This window comes from Neodiprion fabricii, chromosome 7, assembly GCF_021155785.1.
Source record: "Neodiprion fabricii isolate iyNeoFabr1 chromosome 7, iyNeoFabr1.1, whole genome shotgun sequence".
NCBI lineage: Eukaryota > Metazoa > Arthropoda > Insecta > Hymenoptera > Diprionidae > Neodiprion > Neodiprion fabricii.
The window spans coordinates 6884875-6905776 of record NC_060245.1 but is presented as its reverse complement, the minus strand read 5'-3'; the positions used below and the strand labels follow the sequence as shown (position 1 = coordinate 6905776).

The following is a 20902-nucleotide window of genomic DNA, read 5'->3' as shown; positions in this document are numbered from 1 at the left end:
TTCGTTTGTATGATAATTAGATGTACGCGTACAAAAGGCCCAACGAACAAACAGCTGTATTTGAGTCGAACCGTGTATTGTGAACCAACTTATTTTTTCATATGTCTCGAGATTGAATTGCCCAAAATACGTCTATTCGAAATTTCTATGGATCAGGTCCGATCGAGATTTTTAATAATAAGGTCTTCAGGATTTGAAACTTGGTATAAACTGTTCACAAGCACAAAGTGGCAAATTTGCGAGGATAAATATTCCACGGCTAACATTCGCTTGTCATTGAAACTCGGAGTAACCGAAAACTCGAGTTTTGAATTAAACTTGATCGCTTAAAACTTGAGATTCATCAAAACCTCTACAAATTTTACATCATTTATAGTAACTGGATATCGCACAGTTTTTTCAAATGCATCGCAAGTAGAAGTGCAAATAGATTTTTGTTATCCACTACTGATGATTCGTGAGGATAAAAAAAGGATAACTAGGGATGGACTCTAGTTAAGATTATTAATCAAATTAGTTTTAGATCAAATTTAAATTTAAATTGATTTAATACCTGGTATTAGGATCCCAGAACCTGAGTATCCTGTGGTGGAAAATTTTTCTGAAAATCGTATACAAAAAAAAAAGTTCGACCTTTCTTCAAATTTATCACGAATATGGCATACTTTTTCGGATTGTTAGAAGATTTACAAAGATTTTCAGCGACGATGTAAAAATACCTAGATAACCAAAATAATTTTATCGTTGCAATGCAAAAATTTTTGTTGGAATATTTTTAAATTTGTGCGCCAAATTACTGTGCTATGTGTGCAAAAATACCGACACTGAAATATTGACTAATAATTTCTTCTTTTTTTTTTTAATCAAGATAAATCAGACGCAACCTCGAAAATTCTGTTGGAATTTTTTCTAGAACCCTTCGTACTCTTTCAATTCTGATGGAAACACCGAAAAAGGACAGTGATCACAAAGATCTGAGAAGAGGCAAGAATTTCTCAAGTTTATTACACATCAATGTACGACGTATCGGTGAACTATGTAGCACAATACGTACCCTGATAATTTCAGACATACAACGATTGTGCAATATCATATATGGATTACGTAACTTGGAAATAGTGTTTATAAACGAGTTATACATGCGATATATGTATTACGGTATATATGTCGGTAGTGCGCAAGGTCGTTAAGAGAACTGCTCACAATCAAATTGTTCCATAGCATGCTGAAGAAAAGTATACAATACGAGTATTAAGGTTACGTAGTATTCCTACCTTTACCGACCGAGCAAACTGACCCTCTTTCTTCCTATTCTCAAGATGAGGCAATCTTTGAATTGCCGCTAGAGAGGAAAATGGGTCCTATGTGCGAAATAGGGAACGTCGAATCAAAGAAGAAATACAAAGCAAAGAAACGTTGAGACGATACGTTTAAAGATGTTCTCATTTCAAAGTCTCGAGACTGACTATTGTCACAATCATATCGGTTTACCGAGCAACCGTACAATAGACAGTAGATTAAACGTTTGATGACTGCCAGGCTGTATAAGAGGTTAGAAGACAACTTCGTTACACTATGTTAAATAAACAAACGAACGAAAAGGATTCAAAAAGGCTGAGTTTGCTCAGTCGGTAAGGGCAGGAGTACTACATGGACTTGATGAGCTCGCGGATTCACATTGTGTTTCATACCAGAGATTCGAGCTGTGTGTCTATGGATGAAAGAATTGTCTAACTAAATTCATACGAGTAATTGTCTGCACGTGTCTGGATGAGTGGTTTTTTTTTCTATTTCGATGCTTTATAAGCAACATTTTAATCCGCCGATACCAGTGGAATACGTATTGAATAATTCATGAGCTCAGAGAATCATGTACAGTATTCAAGGTGCCGTAAGTTTGGAAACTTCCTTGCAATTGAAACTTTGATTTTCGAAGAAATTCGAGTTTTTGCTATTTTTAAAAATTTATCGGGTAATATAGAATTTCACACTATTCTGATATCAATTCAGTGTATCGGAGCTAATATGAAGCAACAAAAACTACTAAAGCAATCGTGAATACCCTGGTTCACGCAATAGGTATAAGTATAACAAAGATGCTGTACAAATTTTAGCAGCATCGGTCTAGTACTTTTTGAAATATCCTGTCTACACTTTTTTTTTTACATACGTTCCTATCAGGCACTATACATTAGGTTGCAGTCGCTAATTCATCTCCAAAAACTTTAGAATATTTTTTAAAATGTCAAAAAGTATACTGTTAAAATAATGAGAAATTTTATTTCAATGGTTTGTCTTAAAAAAATACCCCAAACCTTTAAAAAGCAGCCTTCACGCCTAGACGACCCCCTTAAATAGCTCATGCAGCATGCTCTATGGAGTAAAATTCTCTGCGGGTACATCATACGTAATTTAGGTCACGTTTGCCGACCAAGCAGCAGCCCGGCGAACCTCCTTGGGGTTGTGCGTGGTTTCCAAGTTTGTGTTCCCTGCTCGGTAGATAAAGGAGTGCGCTGAAGCAGGGAATGCGCCGCGGTTATAATATGCGATAGCGGGCACTTAGAAACCCACTTTTCCAGCTCCTACGCGAGTTATCCGCATACATCCAGCGAGGGTTGGGACTAGGGCCCCTCTAATTGCGAATATTATACAGCTACGCGAAATGGTACGACGCTCGTTTTCCAGAAAGCCATGCGTGTACCGAAACAATACCCATACATAATGTTATATATCCTAAGACTACGTCCCGGTCGTGCCTGAGAATTGGTCTTATTCATCGGCCGAACGTAAATACAACGGAAGAAAATATTTGGATCCGTAACGTGGGCGTGGTTAGCTAGGCAATATGGCGCTGGGTAATCAGCTGATCGTTCTAGCTAAATCTTGCGAATACGAAGTCACAGAAAATGTCCTGCAAGCCGTTGAACTTTCATTTTGTGATGTTGAGTCAATATACGGTGAAATATGCAGCGAAAATACAATTTTATAATTAAATATGAACCAGCTGGTGCAGCACATTTACTGCCCCAACATGGCGTCTGCTATAAATCACGAGAATATCGTCTGTCAATGAATATCAAAGGAGTCTGTGCACTGCGTTAACAAAAATGTAATGAATACCTGTTTTATTCGATATTTAAATACTGCGTGTGCTGTTCTACGAGCTTTTTTATTACAAACAGCACATGTCCTTGATCTAGTAGAGTATGAAATACGTGAAATAGTTTCCGTAAAATTATGTATATAAAAAAAAATACTGTAATTTGAAAAAAAATTGTTACGTCATACAGCAATAATTGTGGACAATCAGGCAATTGTATTTTATGCTTCCTTCTATAAGTGATTTTTAAAGACCGTTTTACAGATAATTTTTGAGTCTAGTAAGAAAGGAGGGCTGGGCGGCCTTAGGGGAAATATTTTTATCGTGCTTTTAAGTTCTTTAAACTCAGTTGCCCTTCCGCATTAGCATATTATACCGAACATTTCAGGAGTCTGATATTAACGGATGCTTTTATTACCGGATGATTTATCGCGCAATTTTGCACGTCTCCATAAGCGGTGTATTGGATTTGCTCTTGCCCCCCCCCCCATTGTGATAAAGTCTATGAACTCTCATCACACTCGAGCCTGATAAAGTAAAAAGATGTTTGGGTAATGCTTATGAGCCTTGAGTGCTTTTTCCGTGTCCTCCTTCACGAACGGCACTTATCGGCTAGCGTTCGAAATAATCGATCCTCTTGGCCGGGTCTTAACCGTATTACCATCGGAGGCCGGTGGCGTTGTTGTTATCATCGTTGTGCCGATACTCGAGGCCTCCGGGAGTTCAATCCACTCGGGGTGCACTCTTTGATAATTCGTTTACGCCTGTATACAGTTCTTGAGAACCGTGATGTAGCTGCAGGGAAAGCTTCACGCTTTGAAAAACTTCATTTATTACCGTTACTGGAAAAATTTACTAAAATTGGAAGGTATCGTTACAATGACGGTTTAGATTTTGTTGTTTTTAAACAAAAAAAAAAGATGATTGTTGAAATTAAACGAAAATATGGTACTAGTAACTGTTTAGTCCGATTACCAATACTGCCCGATTCTCAATAATATATTTTTAATCTGTTTATTTAGTTTATTAGAGTTTTTTAGTTAAATAAGGCCGTAGCATCAATTCATCGTTACAAAACTATATATAATGGTAACACAGATCGTAATCACGAATAATGGTGAATCATACTCAATTTCCTGGTTACATTTACAAGAATCTCGTTATCATTTTGTATCCAGAATTGTTGATTTCGATTACGGCGAAAAGTGAAAATATACTGCAGAAATTTCTCTCACAATCCGGGCAGCCTGGAAAATCGCACCGGAGCTTGATGCTCGAACACGTTTTTGCCGATAGAGTAATATAGAAGCACGCCTTGCAGTACCGCAAAATGACCGCTGGGAATAATAGCTGTACAACCCCATCGGCAAACGAGCCTCAGCTCGTTTGCCAAAAGAACTTCTCGTAAAAAAACTAATTATTCCTGAGCTTGTAGTGCCCGATGCTTATAGTGTATAGTGGCTGGGCAAAAAGCGGACATTTGAATACTCGCTGTGGCTATAGACTTGACGCCCAAGAAGATAAAGCAAAGCTTGCGTGATTAACCAAATAGCATGCTTTCTCACGTACGGTGTATAGTGTTGCACGGTGTGTGGTTGCCATTTATACCTGAATGAGTATGCACGTCCCGACTTGTACAGAACATGTGTATACATGTAATTTACAGTACAAATGAACATTCGCGTAGCGTTATAGCATTTTACCAGCAGTAGGTAACTCGCTTTAAGGTGCACAACACCGTAAAAGAACATCGCGCGCTTAGAAACTAACTGCCTGCACCTATAACCTGTCTATATACTTACAGGTGGTCCTTCGATTGCTGATTACGAATTTGAACTTGAAATTTCGAGATTCGGTATAGCGGATCCAATATGGCGGAGAAACATTCCAAACGTCACTTGGTATTGCCATATTGGATTCGCCGTTTTGAATTTTGAAATTTCGAGTTCAGATTCGCAATCAGTGACCCGAGAAATCCTCCCATATTAAATTTCATCGAAATTCGTTTGGCGGATTTACTGTTCCCTTGGAAAAGAGAAATGAAAATTCATCTGGCGACACGGGTTGGAATCGAGATAAGAATATGAAAATATTAGGCAAATGTTTTTGAATCATTTGGAGCCGATTCGGAGGGTGAGACATTCGAAATTAAAAAATGACCCTATTAAGGATCGCCCATTCGAATCACTGTTGTTCTCATTTTATTTTTCAGGGGTTGAATAGTTTGGTCAAAATAGTGAGTGCGCAAAAAATTATTAAAAAACGATTATCAGGCGCAATTGGAGTCGATGGATGTAAACTAGATGACAAAAATGTTCTTTGATTATGGAAACATTTTCAAACCTAAATTTTAATTGATCGTATCCAATTCTTAAGAACTTCAGAAACATTATGGTATTTCCAATCTTTTGTCATCTCAGGTATAACTTCTTTGATTTATACAGTGCCTAAATCTCTTTACACGTATTTCGGTTTCTACGGGATTTCGTATATCTCGTGGTTTGGATGAAAAGAAGAGAATTACAAAGAAGAAATTAGGTTTAGATACAATTCGCAAATTCTCATGTAGTTATTTTTTAGTAAGAAAAAAGAAATTATCAAGTACTTCGAAAATTCGCTATTTAAAATAAAGTCTCAAGATGAAACTAATCCTTGTTTGAATGTATAATTAGATCATAGCCAGATCAAATAAAGAAATCAACTCCATTCCAGTAATTTCTTCTTCAGAGTACCTCATGAGACGCGTGTGAAGAAAAACAAGTTTTCATATAGTTACGTTGAAATTTGATGGTATACAAGCTTTTCGAATTACGTGAATAACAAATTTATTATATAAAAAAAACTTTAGCGGTTTCAATGAAAATTGTAAAAAAACAAAAACAAAAACAAACATCTCAGTGCCGTAATAATAATGATAATATCACTGAACACAAAAGTCATAATTTGATGATTAGCTTGCCAATCGATAGTGAATGCGAAGCAAAAATAATGAATTTATGTACAAATGTTAGATACAGCATGAATAATTTTCACACTGATTGTGAGACTAGAAATTCTAATAGTTTCCACTATAAAATGTTTGAATATTCTCTAAATGATGTTCTAATATCTGCTAACTATACGGTAATAACTCCACGATAATTGAACTTCAGTGTAACAGCTCGATCGTATCAAACTGTGTTCAAATATATTTTTCAACTTGATGCAGATTTGCTGTACCGATATGGAAGTCTTGAGCTATAATTTTTCGAAATGTTGTTTTCCTCATTGTTTCCCATAAATTACGTCTACTTTGAAAAGGCTGCACGATCATTAATTTGAGGAACTTTAACTGTCTCAAATTAGATTAAGACACGATTTCGAAATAAAAACTAACTCACGCTAGCGAAGAATGATTCGTACACGAAGGGAAGGGATTATTTAAGTCAAATGATATTCGTTAGATTAAACTAAATGCTATGGTCAAATCCGGCGAACACGATACTTACTTAATTCGACGGACAAAATACTTGTGACGACTTGACGTAGAATAGAATCAAGCTTTCGAATGATCATGCTGACTATCAATTTACTCAAGATAACACGGCGTGAATTCCTTGGGGTAATGTGAATTTTAGATCAAGAAAATACCTGATTGAAATGACGGACAATTCGATTGAATGCACCTCAATCGACTTGTTCTAAAAATACGAAGTTGTTGTATCAAAAAAAATTGAGCTTGTTCTAAGTCGTGTTTTGATGAGTCAAGAGTACAACGATTGAAAGCAGGTAACGAAATTTGTTGATACAAAAATATATTGCAATGACTGAACATTAGACTTATTCGAGCGCACAAAACGGACTCTTGGAATAATGTGATTTAAAATTCTGTTGTCTCAAACTTTGTGGGATTTATCCGATGTTTAATGGGTAACACCCGAAAACTCATTGTTGGATACGTAGAAGTATAAACTGAACATATGTCAATAGTTTTGTATTCATTTGTAGTCAATATTATGAAACTTGGTATTATTATGCTTTTTCCGTTTGTAATAGGTCTGATGACAAACTTATATTACGTTATCCGTAACTGACTTCCTGGCCGACTACCCGGTTTTATAACTGTATCTGAAGCTATTTCCGTAGCGAGAAAGTTCACCGCCTGGTGGCTGCTTATAGCACCAGTACACCGATATTTACGATGAATATATTCTCTACTTGGTCCAAAGCATGTGGTGGTTCTTTTACCTCGTAAACAAATTGGTGCAACTGATTCAGCCAGTTACGTCAAACAATCTCCGGTTGGATCAAAGAAGTATGGCATTCAACCGATGTAAATTTTTTGTCGGCAATATTCGTGAACTTATTTTATTTGAAGTGCTTAATTGTTTCTATGAACGAACATGCGACTTGGAGGGACAATGCCTAAACTTCGAATGAAATGATATTTTGTCGAATCAATTTCGGAAACACATCAAAGGGTTGACTCGAATCAATACTTCACTCGATCGCGACGATAAATGCTTTCGTTGAATCATGGAATTCGCATGTCTAAATCATTTTGGCTACAAACTAACTAAATCGAAATTGTTCAATCGAAGTCATCGTATTTGGAAGAAAGAAAAAGGGTAATAGATCGAAGTGAATGGACTACAGCGAAGTCTATTCTGTTGGTTCAAGAGCTCCTTTCCCTCTGTGCATTGTTTCGAGAATGAGTACGCGCATCGTACGATCCGGTGAATAATGTGCTTCGGAACAATCCCAACGAGCCGGCCAAATATTCGAAAGCTGAGTTATAATAAAGGCGCGATAAACTGCAAGATACCGCAGGTCGGCTTAAGGCTACGAAATAAACCTTTTCTACCAGAGTACGACGCGCTGTTATCACTGGGAATGATCGAAATGCTCGAGAAAATAGGAGGCTAGTTATTGGCGGTAACACCTATCGGTATTATGTACTCGTATAGCGGCAAAATCTCGAGACGTTTGGCCTTGATCAATAAGCCGGTGGCACGCAACCTCGCCATCCACCTGAACGAAAGGTGCGAAGGAACCCGCCGTTCCACCTCCGCAGGCCATCAGGCTCGAGCTTTTCGAGCTTTCCTTCGCTCTCCGTGTATTCGCGGACTTGAAGCCGCACCCCTGCACCGAATTCGATCAAATGAACAGCGAACGAAACTTCAAGTGCACCTTATGCCCGTTGGAGCTGGTCTTGTTTTCAAATTTGCGTCAGTGCCGAAAGCTCTTGAATGGAAATCAAACAGACCAACGCAAGGAAAGTACTCGAGTTGTGCCTCACCGATTTTTATCTTTCTACGATATGCTGTAGTACAGGAAAAAACACGAGACCGGTACTTTTTTTTACGTGCCAATTCGTCCGTTCAAGGGTTAAGAACCACCCCTGAAGTTTACCCCGAATAATCGATTTATTCATAAATTCTCGGTATTCGCGTAAAGTTTTTTGATAAAACCGACTGGATATCATTCGTTATCAAAGGACTATAATGCACCCAGTGCTTATGCCTTCAGGGATTTCAACCCTTATTTTTGGAGGGTAAACTTTACGATTGGATTTGACCCCTCGAACTCCCGAGTTGGCACGTAAAAAACTACGCGTCTGACGATTTTTTCATGTACTACACCATATCACAGAACGAAGAATATCCGTGAGATGCTTCTCCTCGGGTTTCTCTCTTTCCTCGTGATAATTCCTGAGCAGAGGAGCCGCGATGGTCCGGGACTCGATACTGCATGCCCTACATTTTGATAGGCGTGTGTGTGGGGTTACGAATTTCAGTGCGGTTGAATTGCATCGCGCAGCTATTCGCGGAGTCGATGATAAGCTGTTAAATCGCGATCGGGAAATAATCCGTCTGTACTTTGGCGTCTCTGCAGATTTCCATAGTGGAAAGACTACGATGTCTGGCCGGGTCAAGCGAGTGACGTTCACCTGGCAACGAGGGAGATTTCAAAGCATGCCAATAATTCTTCCCATCGCCACACCAACATTCCACGCGATATCAACCCTCGATCGATGCGGGCCTTTGCACTCTGCACCCCGCGACGACGATTTCCCCGGCTGGTGGAGTTACACATCAATTAATTCCGAATCGACGAAAAGCCGGGAATTGGAATAATATAGCATCATATGGAGAACGGATCCATGGCGAATGACCGGAGGGTCGTCGAGTAGCCGTTTCTGGCCGGTTCACAAGAATGACTTCAAACAACTCGATGCATGCTGCACTCACCCGATTCGACGATCACGGGCTGCGGCCCGAAGAGGGCTCGATTTTTGGTGGCACTATCATTTCCGCACGAAAATAACCGTGTGTCCCTTCCGCCCGCGATGAGTACGACGAATTTCCTCGGTCACTTATCACTGTCCTCAACTGGTCATAACTGGTTCGGTTTTAGTTTTCACTATTAGAAGGACCACCTCGCAGTCCACCCCTTTCGCAACTCCGATTCACCCTCGTTATTTCGTAACATGAAAAACAATACCTTGTAAATAAATAACAAACTTGGTTTATCCCTGCAGACGGAGGGTGCGTGCGGTCTCTCGTCGACAGATCGACGCCGGTGACGGCAGAAGGAGACGCCCCAACGCGGGCATCCAGCTCGACGTATCGCTAGCCACGGTCGTCCCTTGATCCGGCGGCGCTCGGCCCAATTCGCGCAGTGCCGTACCTAGGGGATGACGAGGGTTCCGCCGCGCCCCAACCCCAAAGGACAACTCGCCCCCGGCCCGCCCAACCCAACGGTATCGCACCAACTTTTAACCCTAGCCGCATACATCCCCGTATCGAACGGGATTGGGGTTGCACCATCACTGGGATAAATTTCAATTGTTACGGTTAGTAGAAAATTTTGTTTTTTCTTTTTTTTTTTTTTTTTTAACTCTACAGCGTACGATTATGACTTTTATACGTTTCCTACGATTTTCTCGAAATACACCGCATATTAAATAATTCTCGATTGTACGAAACGGGGGTAAAATTTTATGCCAAATCGATTATTTTTCAGAATTGATCTCACAATGCGAGAATACGAAAATTTTTATGGGGAAAAAAAAAAACGGAAACTCTATTCCTGAATCGCGTCCAAAACATCTCAAAATCGTTCTAAAACTGTTTCTTTACTCAAACGTAAAGGCATTTTGAAACAATATTTTCATTTTAACGTGAACGGGTTGACTCGGTATCCTCGTCATAACGGTTATGATATCGTTGAAATTACCAGAAAATATGATACATGCGTAACTATTTACTGGGATTCTAGTCGTCGACGGTACTATTTTTAGTTATCGAAACGTTGTCTCCCATCTCACCTCATTGTCAATTTATCGGTGCACCACCAGCGTCAAAATATCGGAACAGTTGCAAGATAGAGTGAAAAAAAAATTTACATTTGACCGTGACCAAAAAGAATCGATTTTCTGGCTACGGATACAGAACTTGTATCAATTTACTGCTCGGAACTATATTTTTTTTAACTATATACGTTGAAAATTGAAAATAATTGAGGACTGTATATAGTAAAATACAGTTTCAGTTAAAGTATTTTGCAAACAATTCAATTTCTCCTTGCAGAGAATTGATGATGAAACGGTTTTTAACAGGAAAGCAAAACCATCGCATGCGGATGGTGAAAAATCGTAAAATCACAGTTTTAGTTGCTTGCTGTCAATGCGCGCCTTGAAACTTAGCAGAAACGAAATCTCTACTATCTGGATATGAACCAATATGTATTATTAAACAAAACTTGCTAGTACCAATTAATAGTGAATGTAGATTTCCAGTTTCAAGTATCTGCCACTGATTTTTGCAGTGGTTCTATCACAAGTGATCCAGCATTGACTTGATTATGTACATGCCGATTTATTCTATACGTTGAAATAAAATTCTTCTCGAGCTTTCAGTCTCCTGACTTCCTGAATAAGTCGAGGAGTAAGTTAAAATTTGATAGTATTAGTGAATAGCCACTGATCTTCAGTCACAAATAACGGTATTGCAGTAATCGGCACTCACGGTAGGAGTTCAATGTCAGAATTGATTCTGACATTTGTCAAATAAATGATTTGAAGCCATAAAATTGAGGATAGGAAATGCTGATCGATGATAATTCGGGAATCCTAAGGGAAAATAGATGTCTGAAACTCATGGAAACATACTACGATTGGAATCTCGAGAATTTGGGAAATTACGACTTTTCAAAGTCATTCAGGCAAAATCTATATTTCGGATAAAAAAAAAAACAACAAAGCTCTGTAACTCACTTGAGCAATCCCATTTTGTTAAGCATAGCGCTGACAAATTGAGACTAGATATCGAGAAGATTTCAGAAAACTTTATCTGAATAGTTGAAATATCGCTGTTTTTCGGCGAAATTGTTACATTATAAATTTGGTTGAGGATTGAAATTATAGGTTAATAAAAATGTCGATATCTTCAACGAAAATATGCTTCGAAAGTTTATCAAAATTGTTTCTGCAATCGGACCCTCTAAGATTCGGTGAATCTTGACGTTTCGAAGTCGTTCATTAAAAATCAATGTTTTGTCAAAATAAAAAAAGAAGAATAGCAGATTTGAGCAATTCCATTTTGTTTCAAGCAAAGAATTGAAAAAAAACGACATCAGACATAAGAGATTGGTAAAAATTCCCGGGCTTAAGCTTGGCAATTCGTTGATGAAATATTTTCAGCAACAATTTTCACCGAGTCAAGAAGACAAAGATTGTGACTAACAATAAGATTCGGTGAATCTTGACGTTTCAAAGTCGTTCATTAAAAATCAATGTTTTGTCAAGATAAAAAAAGAAGAATAGCAGATTTGAGCAATTCCATTTTGTTTCAAGCAAAGAATTGAAAAAAAACGACATCAGACATAAGAGATTGGTAAAGATTCCCGGGCTTAAGCTTGGCAATTCGTTGATGAAATATTTTCAGCAACAATTTTCACCGAGTCAAGAAGACAAAGATTGTGACTAACAATAAGATTCGGTGAATCTTGACGTTTCAAAGTCGTTCATTAAAAATCAATGTTTTGTCAAGATAAAAAAAGAAGAATAGCAGATTTGAGCAATTCCATTTTGTTTCAAGCAAAGAATTGAAAAAAAACGACATCAGACATAAGAGATTGGTAAAGATTCCCGGGCTTAAGCTTGGCAATTCGTTGATGAAATATTTTCAGCAACAATTTTCACCGAGTCAAGAAGACAAAGATTGTGACTAACAATAAGATTCGGTGAATCTTGACGTTTCAAAGTCGTTCATTAAAAATCAATGTTTTGTCAAGATAAAAAAAGAAGAATAGCAGATTTGAGCAATTCCATTTTGTTTCAAGCAAAGAATTGAAAAAAAACGACATCAGACATAAGAGATTGGTAAAGATTCCCGGGCTTAAGCTTGGCAATTCGTTGATGAAATATTTTCAGCAACAATTTTCACCGAGTCAAGAAGACAAAGATTGTGACTAACAATAAGATTCGGTGAATCTTGACGTTTCAAAGTCGTTCATTAAAAATCAATGTTTTGTCAAGACAAAAAAAGAAGAATAGCAGATTTGAGCAATTCCATTTTGTTTCAAGCAAAGAATTGAAAAAAAACGACATTAGACATAAGAGATTGGTAAAGATTCCCGGGCTTAAGCTTGGCAATTCGTTGATGAAATATTTTCAGCAACAATTTTCACCGAGTCAAGAAGACAAAGATTGTGACTAACAATAAGATTCGGTGAATCTTGACGTTTCAAAGTCGTTCATTAAAAATCAATGTTTTGTCAAGATAAAAAAAGAAGAATAGCAGATTTGAGCAATTCCATTTTGTTTCAAGCAAAGAATTGAAAAAAAACGACATCAGACATAAGAGATTGGTAAAGATTCCCGGGCTTAAGCTTGGCAATTCGTTGATGAAATATTTTCAGCAACAATTTTCACCGAGTCAAGAAGACAAAGATTGTGACTAACAATAAGATTCGGTGAATCTTGACGTTTCAAAGTCGTTCATTAAAAATCAATGTTTTGTCAAGATAAAAAAAGAAGAATAGCAGATTTGAGCAATTCCATTTTGTTTCAAGCAAAGAATTGAAAAAAAACGACATCAGACATAAGAGATTGGTAAAGATTCCCGGGCTTAAGCTTGGCAATTCGTTGATGAAATATTTTCAGCAACAATTTTCACCGAGTCAAGAAGACAAAGATTGTGACTAACAATAAGATTCGGTGAATCTTGACGTTTCAAAGTCGTTCATTAAAAATCAATGTTTTGTCAAGATAAAAAAAGAAGAATAGCAGATTTGAGCAATTCCATTTTGTTTCAAGCAAAGAATTGAAAAAAAACGACATCAGACATAAGAGATTGGTAAAAATTCCCGGGCTTAAGCTTGGCAATTTGTTGATGAAATATTTTTAGCAACAATTTTCACCGAGTCAGCCAGACAAAGATTGTGACTAACAATAAGATTCGGTGAATCTTGACGTTTCAAAGTCGTTCATTAAAAATCAATGTTTTGTCAAAATAAAAAAAGAAGAATAGCAGATTTGAGCAATTCCATTTTGTTTCAAGCAAAGAATTGAAAAAAAACGACATCAGACATAAGAGATTGGTAAAAATTCCCGGGCTTAAGCTTGGCAATTTGTTGATGAAATATTTTTAGCAACAATTTTCACCGAGTCAGCCAGACAAAGATTGTGACTAACAATAAGATTCGGTGAATCTTGACGTTTCAAAGTCGTTCATTAAAAATCAATGTTTTGTCAAAATAAAAAAAGAAGAATAGCAGATTTGAGCAATTCCATTTTGTTTCAAGCAAAGAATTGAAAAAAAACGACATCAGACATAAGAGATTGGTAAAAATTCCCGGGCTTAAGCTTGGCAATTCGTTGATGAAATATTTTCAGCAACAATTTTCACCGAATCAGGAAGACAAAGATTGTGACGGGGGCACCGCGAGCCCTTCAGGGTGACCTGAACCCGACGACGGGCTCTACACGGGAAGGCGGGGGCCAAGGAAGCCCTTGAAATCAATAGCCAGCTACTACCGCCACCGCCACCGCCACCGCCGCCCTGTTCTGCATCCACGTACTCCTCTCCTCGCGTCGTCTCCCACTTCCCGGACTGTGTTACCCTGCCAAACAAGCCCGCGCCGTCTGCACTCGCCGCACAAACTCCGCGTTCACTGGTATGGTGACCGGCCGCCCGATTCCCGGTTATGCGAATACATAGTCCATGAGCATCGAGCGTTAATGGGGCACTGGTAAACAGAGCCAGGATGCGCCGAAACGCCCTCGGTCCCCTGGTGAAAATTTCTACTACTACACTGAGAGAAATTTTTTGTTTCGGCTACCGGTCAGTCCTTGACTATTTTCATTTTTTACCACAATCGAAAAATATAGTTCTAAGTGGAAAATGAAAATTAGTTATCTATATAATTCCAACAATATTCAAACAGTTTTTTTTAACTACGCCTGTTTTACTGAACTTTTCTAGTTACTGTAACAAATGAAATTTTTCTCAGTGTATTACGAATTATCACAGAAACTGTGACATTTCGTATTATTTCGTACAAAATTGTAAATGTGCATTAGGGTGGTCCTTATTTGGGGTGTTGACGAATTCCGATAAGTGCGCCCCCTAGACACGTTTGAAATAAATTTAAAAAAATGTGTGCGAAAACGGAGCGCTGTAGTCCAATTAGAAGACGTGCCTATAAGCTCGTTTTGTTTTTCATTTGAATAACATGGGATTTTCAGACTACTTCAGTCATTATGTTTTTGAGTTGTCCCCATGAACGCAAAAAATTCTTTTTTCACATAAATCTGTTGTTCATGGGTACAACTACGCGTATATTTTTCCAGAAGTCGTTATCACAACCTTTACGCCCCCCATCCCCCTGATATTATACACGACGGCAAATTGATCAACGTGAGAATACCTCTTTTTAGCCGTTTGGTGCTTGACAGTATTTCACCAATTAAAAGGCAGTCTTATTTACGTCATAAGTTTGTAAAAAAAAATAATTGTACATGTGGGAAAAAATATGTATTTCAATTAGTGTATTTAAAAACACATCGTTTATACTTTATACTTTTTTAAAAAGTAATAATTAAAATTAAAATGTTTTGATCGCCGTCTGTTTTTCTGGATCGGGAAAGATTTTACGATATTCCGAGATCCATGAACAACAGATTTATGTGAAAAAAGAATTTTTTGCGTTCATGGGGACAACTCAAAAACATAATGACTGAAGTAGTCTGAAAATCCCATGTTATTCAAATGAAAAACAAAACGAGCTTATAGGCACGTCTTCTAATTGGACTACAGCGCTCCGTTTTCGCACACATTTTTTTAAATTTATTTCAAACGTGTCTAGGGGGCGCACTTATCGGAATTCGTCAACACCCCAAATAAGGACCACCCTAATGTGCATAGTTTTCTGTAGAGAATTATTAATTTTCTGTAAAAATTGTAGTATATTGTAAATTTTTTAATGAAAAAAAAAATTTCTGTCGGAGGTAGCAGAAAATCTCCACGGAGAGCAGAAAAAGAACAGGTTTTACTCAAAACTGCAGGAAAAGAGGGGCACGAAATCAAATATAGTTTTTACGATAAATGTAGCAGATTTTTATCCGCACACTGTAGGTTTCACTGATTCTACAGTAAATTCTGCATTTTAGCCCCTCTTTTCCTGCAGATTTGAGTAAAATCTGCTCTTTTATTCTGTCCGTGTGGTTTTACTGCTTTTTACCACATTAAAGTTAGTACCGTTGATGTAATAGGTGGGAAATGAAAATGTAAAAAAAAAATTGACCAACAGATGGGTTACAGTATCAAATTTTCGATAAGGTGAGAATCTGATTTGTATAATAGGATTTTTTGATTTGTAGATAACCGTAGTATGGAAAAGTCAAAATTTTCTAGGTGAGTAAAATATGGAAAAGCCAAACTTATAATTCAACTTTCTAGAATTTAAAATTTAATGAGGCTGAAGTTAGTTACGTTAACGTAACGATACATCAGGAGAAAAAATCATTATCAGGCAATTTTAGGATAACTTTCATGGAGTTGGCTTTTCAGAATCAGTGTACATTTTGTTTATAATGGTTTACTGAATTTCAGAAAGTCACGATGGTGCGAATTAATAATTTTTCCTAAAAATGCATCGCTACAGTAACGTTACTAACTTCATCCTCATAAATTTGGGGATTTTGAAATTCTATAAGAAAAACTTTGGCGTCTTTGAAAATTTCATCTTGTGAACATTTCGATTTTCAGAGTCTTCTACATATTTATTCCCACCCGTTATTAGGGTTTTCTGAATTTCGGTGAACCGTAATGAAGCAGAACACAGTCCTAATATTTTCCTAATGTAACTGATCGTGCGAATTCATTCGAAAATTGCGAAATAATAATTTTTCGTAATTATCTATCCCAGTAATAAATCATTTCAAAAATTACATTAAACATATTGGAAAAACTTACACGTACTTTTTCTAAGATTTTCTTTCAGTATATGTAATATTCTATTCCTAAACAATTTTCAGAAAGTTGAAGAACAAGAACAGCTTTCGAAAGATAAATTATTCTGTCAGTATGTGAAGTATCGATTTTGTCACAATGCTAAGAAAAAAATGGACATTTCTGTAAACCTCCCGGTTGCCAATGAAACGCTCGAATTGAAGTTTGGATTCAGTAAAATAAAATCCATGAACAGAAAGTTGTTCAAAGAATTCTAGAATGGATTCAGATCAACATCGAGTCATAGATTTGTAAAATTAATTAGTTCCCTGCATTCTTCTGAAATTTCTATTTCATTTTTATGTAGATTTGTCAAAAAACGTATTTTGAAGTGGCAAAATTACACGAAAAACTCAGAGGTCGTACGTTTTTTCGACACTTTTCAAGTACGTTGTTTACATTAAAGTATTACGTTCAATGACGATACAACACTGTATGTTTATCAGGAAAGAGTTTTCATGGCCACAATCAAAGAGATGTGATATAACTTGTACGTTCAAAAATGACCATGATTTGGAAAAACATTAAAACGAAATGGGCAGCTTATGCAATCAAGTATGAGATCTTGTTATTCGTGCACCAAAGTTATCTTTAAATCAGAACGTTATAAATATAGTCTGGCTAGAAACATAGAATTTTAAGATATACGTATAATACCGTGAAAATAATAAAACTTACCTCCAGTAAATTGTTTCAATGCAAATTTTTCTGCTGCATAACTCGGTAAAATATTTTTCCAGAAACTCACTAGATATATAATATGAAGGCTCTCAACAGTGAGAAAGATCGCGGAGAGTTATTCAAGAAAATTCTGAGTTTCTCCGAGCAGGTATTTTTCCGAACAATTTTGCGATTCCTCTACATTACCGAACATCGTTCTTTTCTTTTTCGCAATTTCTTCCGTACAAATTACACTACGTCAAGTTTCCACATTCATACGTCGCAGGGTTTCCTTATTTCTGCATGCAATTCAGCGCTGCATCATAAGCACATGAATTTCCTACGTCATTTATATAAACTGGTTATAAATTGGTTCGGTACCTTAGATGGCCAGCAGGTTGAGAAGAAGATGATGAATAACGTGTTAGCGGAAGTCTCCAGCACGGAGGGGGGACACGCTCAATTGGGCAGTTCCGTAGCAGGCACTTACAGAGAGACTGGTACTCATGTAGACCAGACGGGTCATTACCATAAATTACCATTCGCTTCAAAGTTGACGATGCAGGCTACCATAAATCATGAGTAAATTGTAAAACTATTTGAAAAAGTTTTAAATGGCGTCTGTAGATATCACCAAAGTTTTAATGTGAAAAATTGAAGGGCGGTAGAATCAACATGAAATGATCCCCAATCGAGATAGATAGGGTATGAAAAAATTCAAATTACCAAATTGCCAAGTTTTGAAATATAAACACAGCCACGATATTTGAGTCTTTACAATCTGACATCGCGTTGAACAGAATAAATGATTGCCTAGTGAGAATAGACGGGATCGAAACACAATGTTACCAACATAATCAGCGAGGTTCGATGAGAACGCGCGATACATTGTTACGTCAAATTACACATTACACGGACATCACTTTAGTTTCAAACTCATGACACATCACGTCCCTTTTAAACTGCGCGCGACAGATTCAATGCTGATTCGAATCGCCCGATGTTATCACAATGTAGGTGTTGACTTCGTTGTGGGAGCGCTGAGTAGCCTGCGCCATCTGGCGGCGACCGGTGGGACCTCTAATAACGCATATTTTATATTGTTTCAATGAAGTAGCAAAGAAGCGAAATTTTTCAGTCTGTAATTAATCTCCTGACATTTAAATTATTTTCAAATCTCAGAAGTTGTGTCAAATTTATAGTTTGATAAGTTTGAAAGTATTTGCATTATACGTGGTTATACAATGAAAAGTAAAAGCCATAACGAAAATCAGATCTACTTTTATATACAAATTATATCGAACAGAAAAAAATCTGCAACTTGACAATAGAAATTTAAACGATTTGTACAAAAAAATTCAGAAAAATCCTCGAAAATTCAAGCAGTGACAAAAAAGTTTTCTCGGTTATTTTGCACACAAACTTATAGGCAGATAGCTCTACACTGTAGAGTCTACAGAGTGTCCCATAACTAAATACACAAAATGATAAGGCGTAATAAAGGGGGTCGAGTTGGGTAGATTAACCTGTCTCCGAAGTCGCGTTCGCGAGATACGATCGGTTAAAAACAATTACATCAAAATTACTGATTGAATTGGTAATTTGTAATTGCGTGAAAAAATATACTAATCACAGTTGTAAATTTGATTCATAAAAATTTAAATTACAAATTACGAATGTAATTAGTATAGATTTTCCTTCTGATTACGAATTACGGATGTAATTAGTATCAGTTTTCCTTCTAATTACAAATTACAAATGTAATTGGTATTTATTTTTTTTTTTTTTAATTATTCGAAAATTACCAATGTAAGTAGTAATTTCGATGTAATTAATTACACAAAGTAATTAATGGTGCCCAACACTGCTCGTAACCCACTTCTGATGTGTACTCGTTTGTCTACATGACGACGCGATTTCCGAAACCAAATGTTTTTCAGGTTAATTTACTTAGCTGGCGACCCCCTCTATGACACCTATTATTTTGCGTACTTAGTTCTGGGACACCCTGTATATTGAAACGTGTTTCATGATCGTAGATAATAACTTGTGCACGAGAAATGATATACATACTTTTATTAAGTGTAATACTTAATTTGATACAATAAACAAAATCCGATGTAATATTTGATCAGAGTAGTATGTATACAACCAGCTTAGTTTGCGTGTAGGATCTATGAATTTAACTCCTCATTTTTAGAGCAGTGAAATTATGTCACACGTCCCGCCGAGCTTTTCATATGAAACGCTCTATTCTCGTCTGGATCCGGTCACTCTTCTATAAAATGAGCGATCTATTAATACTGAAGCTCGAGCTAACGTATGCGAGTAATAATTATAGGGCTTTAACTTATCATTTATCCTTTTACAGATTGAACTAGGAAATCTACGACTCCTTTGGTAATTATTTCTAATAGCCACATTAACGTACACAAAAGATGTGCTCAGCTTGAACTTAGCTAACTCACAATAAGTCGCCAGTACTATTTATGACGCGGAATAACCGAAGAAAATCGAGATACTATTCACGATGAAAATTTTATGCTAAAAATTGCTAATTACTGAAAAACGAATAGCAGCAAGGCAGGTGTTTTTGAAAAAATATTAAAGTCTCGTTTGAAAAATTCGAATTATTTATCAATTACTCTTTATATGAATTCATTGGAATGAGTCGAACTCGGTTTAATAATTTTTCGCACATTCCTGAAAGTATTTAATTCCAATAAGTAGATTCGACCGGTACCCACTGCCGAAAATGTTAATGTGGTAAATCATAAGGTGTAACGACCAAAATTAACATGTAATATATTACATGATTTATCTTGTATTTCGAGAAAATATGTCAAATATCACGTAATAAATTACAAAAGCACGCATCATCAGATATACTAGCTCAAAAATCATATACAGTTGACTAGATGATTTTTGATCTTGTGGTATATCTGATGATTAGAGTTTTTGAAATTCATTGCGGGGTTTTCTTATATATTTTACGAGAATGATTGATTTTACGAGATAAATCATATAATAAATTACACGTTGATTTTGGTCATGAAATTTTACAATTTGAAGTATGATCATCATTTTCAACAAGGCAGAAAACTGTCTAGGAACGAGTACTAGTCATGTACAGGTATCCGTAGATTAATTCCGAATATTACACGTTACTAATAAAGTATACAGATGTTTCTTGATGCGAGACAGGCGAACGTCGCTATTACGCCTGGTGGGCGTACGCTGTACCTCAAACAATATTTCAAACCAATACGTAACAAATTAATTGAATAATTCTAACGCAAAACTCTAATTTAAACCGATAGAACTACTTTGAGCATTCTTGTACTAAAATAGTATATTGCGTAACAAGTTGTTGCACACGATTCTTTATGTAATAAGAATATATTACCTGTTTTTTTACGAGGCACGGAATTGAGGTTAGGGCCGCTTAATGTCAGATTTGTTTGCGACAGCGCATGCGCATTCATAGTGTCACCCTATCGTCATAGAAACAAGTACTTTGTGTACGAAAAACATGCACGAAAAAACGCGTAAAACATGCCTGAGTTACACAAATATACTTTCTACTGAACAATCGTTAATAACATCCCATTGAACTTCGTAACCTATTCTGACCTGTTCATTTTTC

At 36.8% G+C, this 20902-nt stretch overlaps 1 protein-coding gene across 2 annotated transcripts in view; it reads right to left on the bottom strand.

The window, feature by feature from the left end:
• Window positions 1–17765, bottom strand: part of LOC124187170 (glucose transporter type 1) — a 77183-nt gene extending 59418 nt beyond the window's left edge. Inside the window, exon 1 of one of the 2 annotated variants that reach the window (XM_046579489.1) lies at window positions 17638–17765. The gene's annotated coding sequence lies outside the window, so the exon portion shown is untranslated. Of the gene's footprint in view, window positions 1–9330; window positions 9689–17637 lie in introns of those variants that run through there. The other variant, XM_046579488.1, reaches the window with a different exon arrangement.
• Between the last annotated feature and the right edge of the window lie 3137 nt (window positions 17766–20902).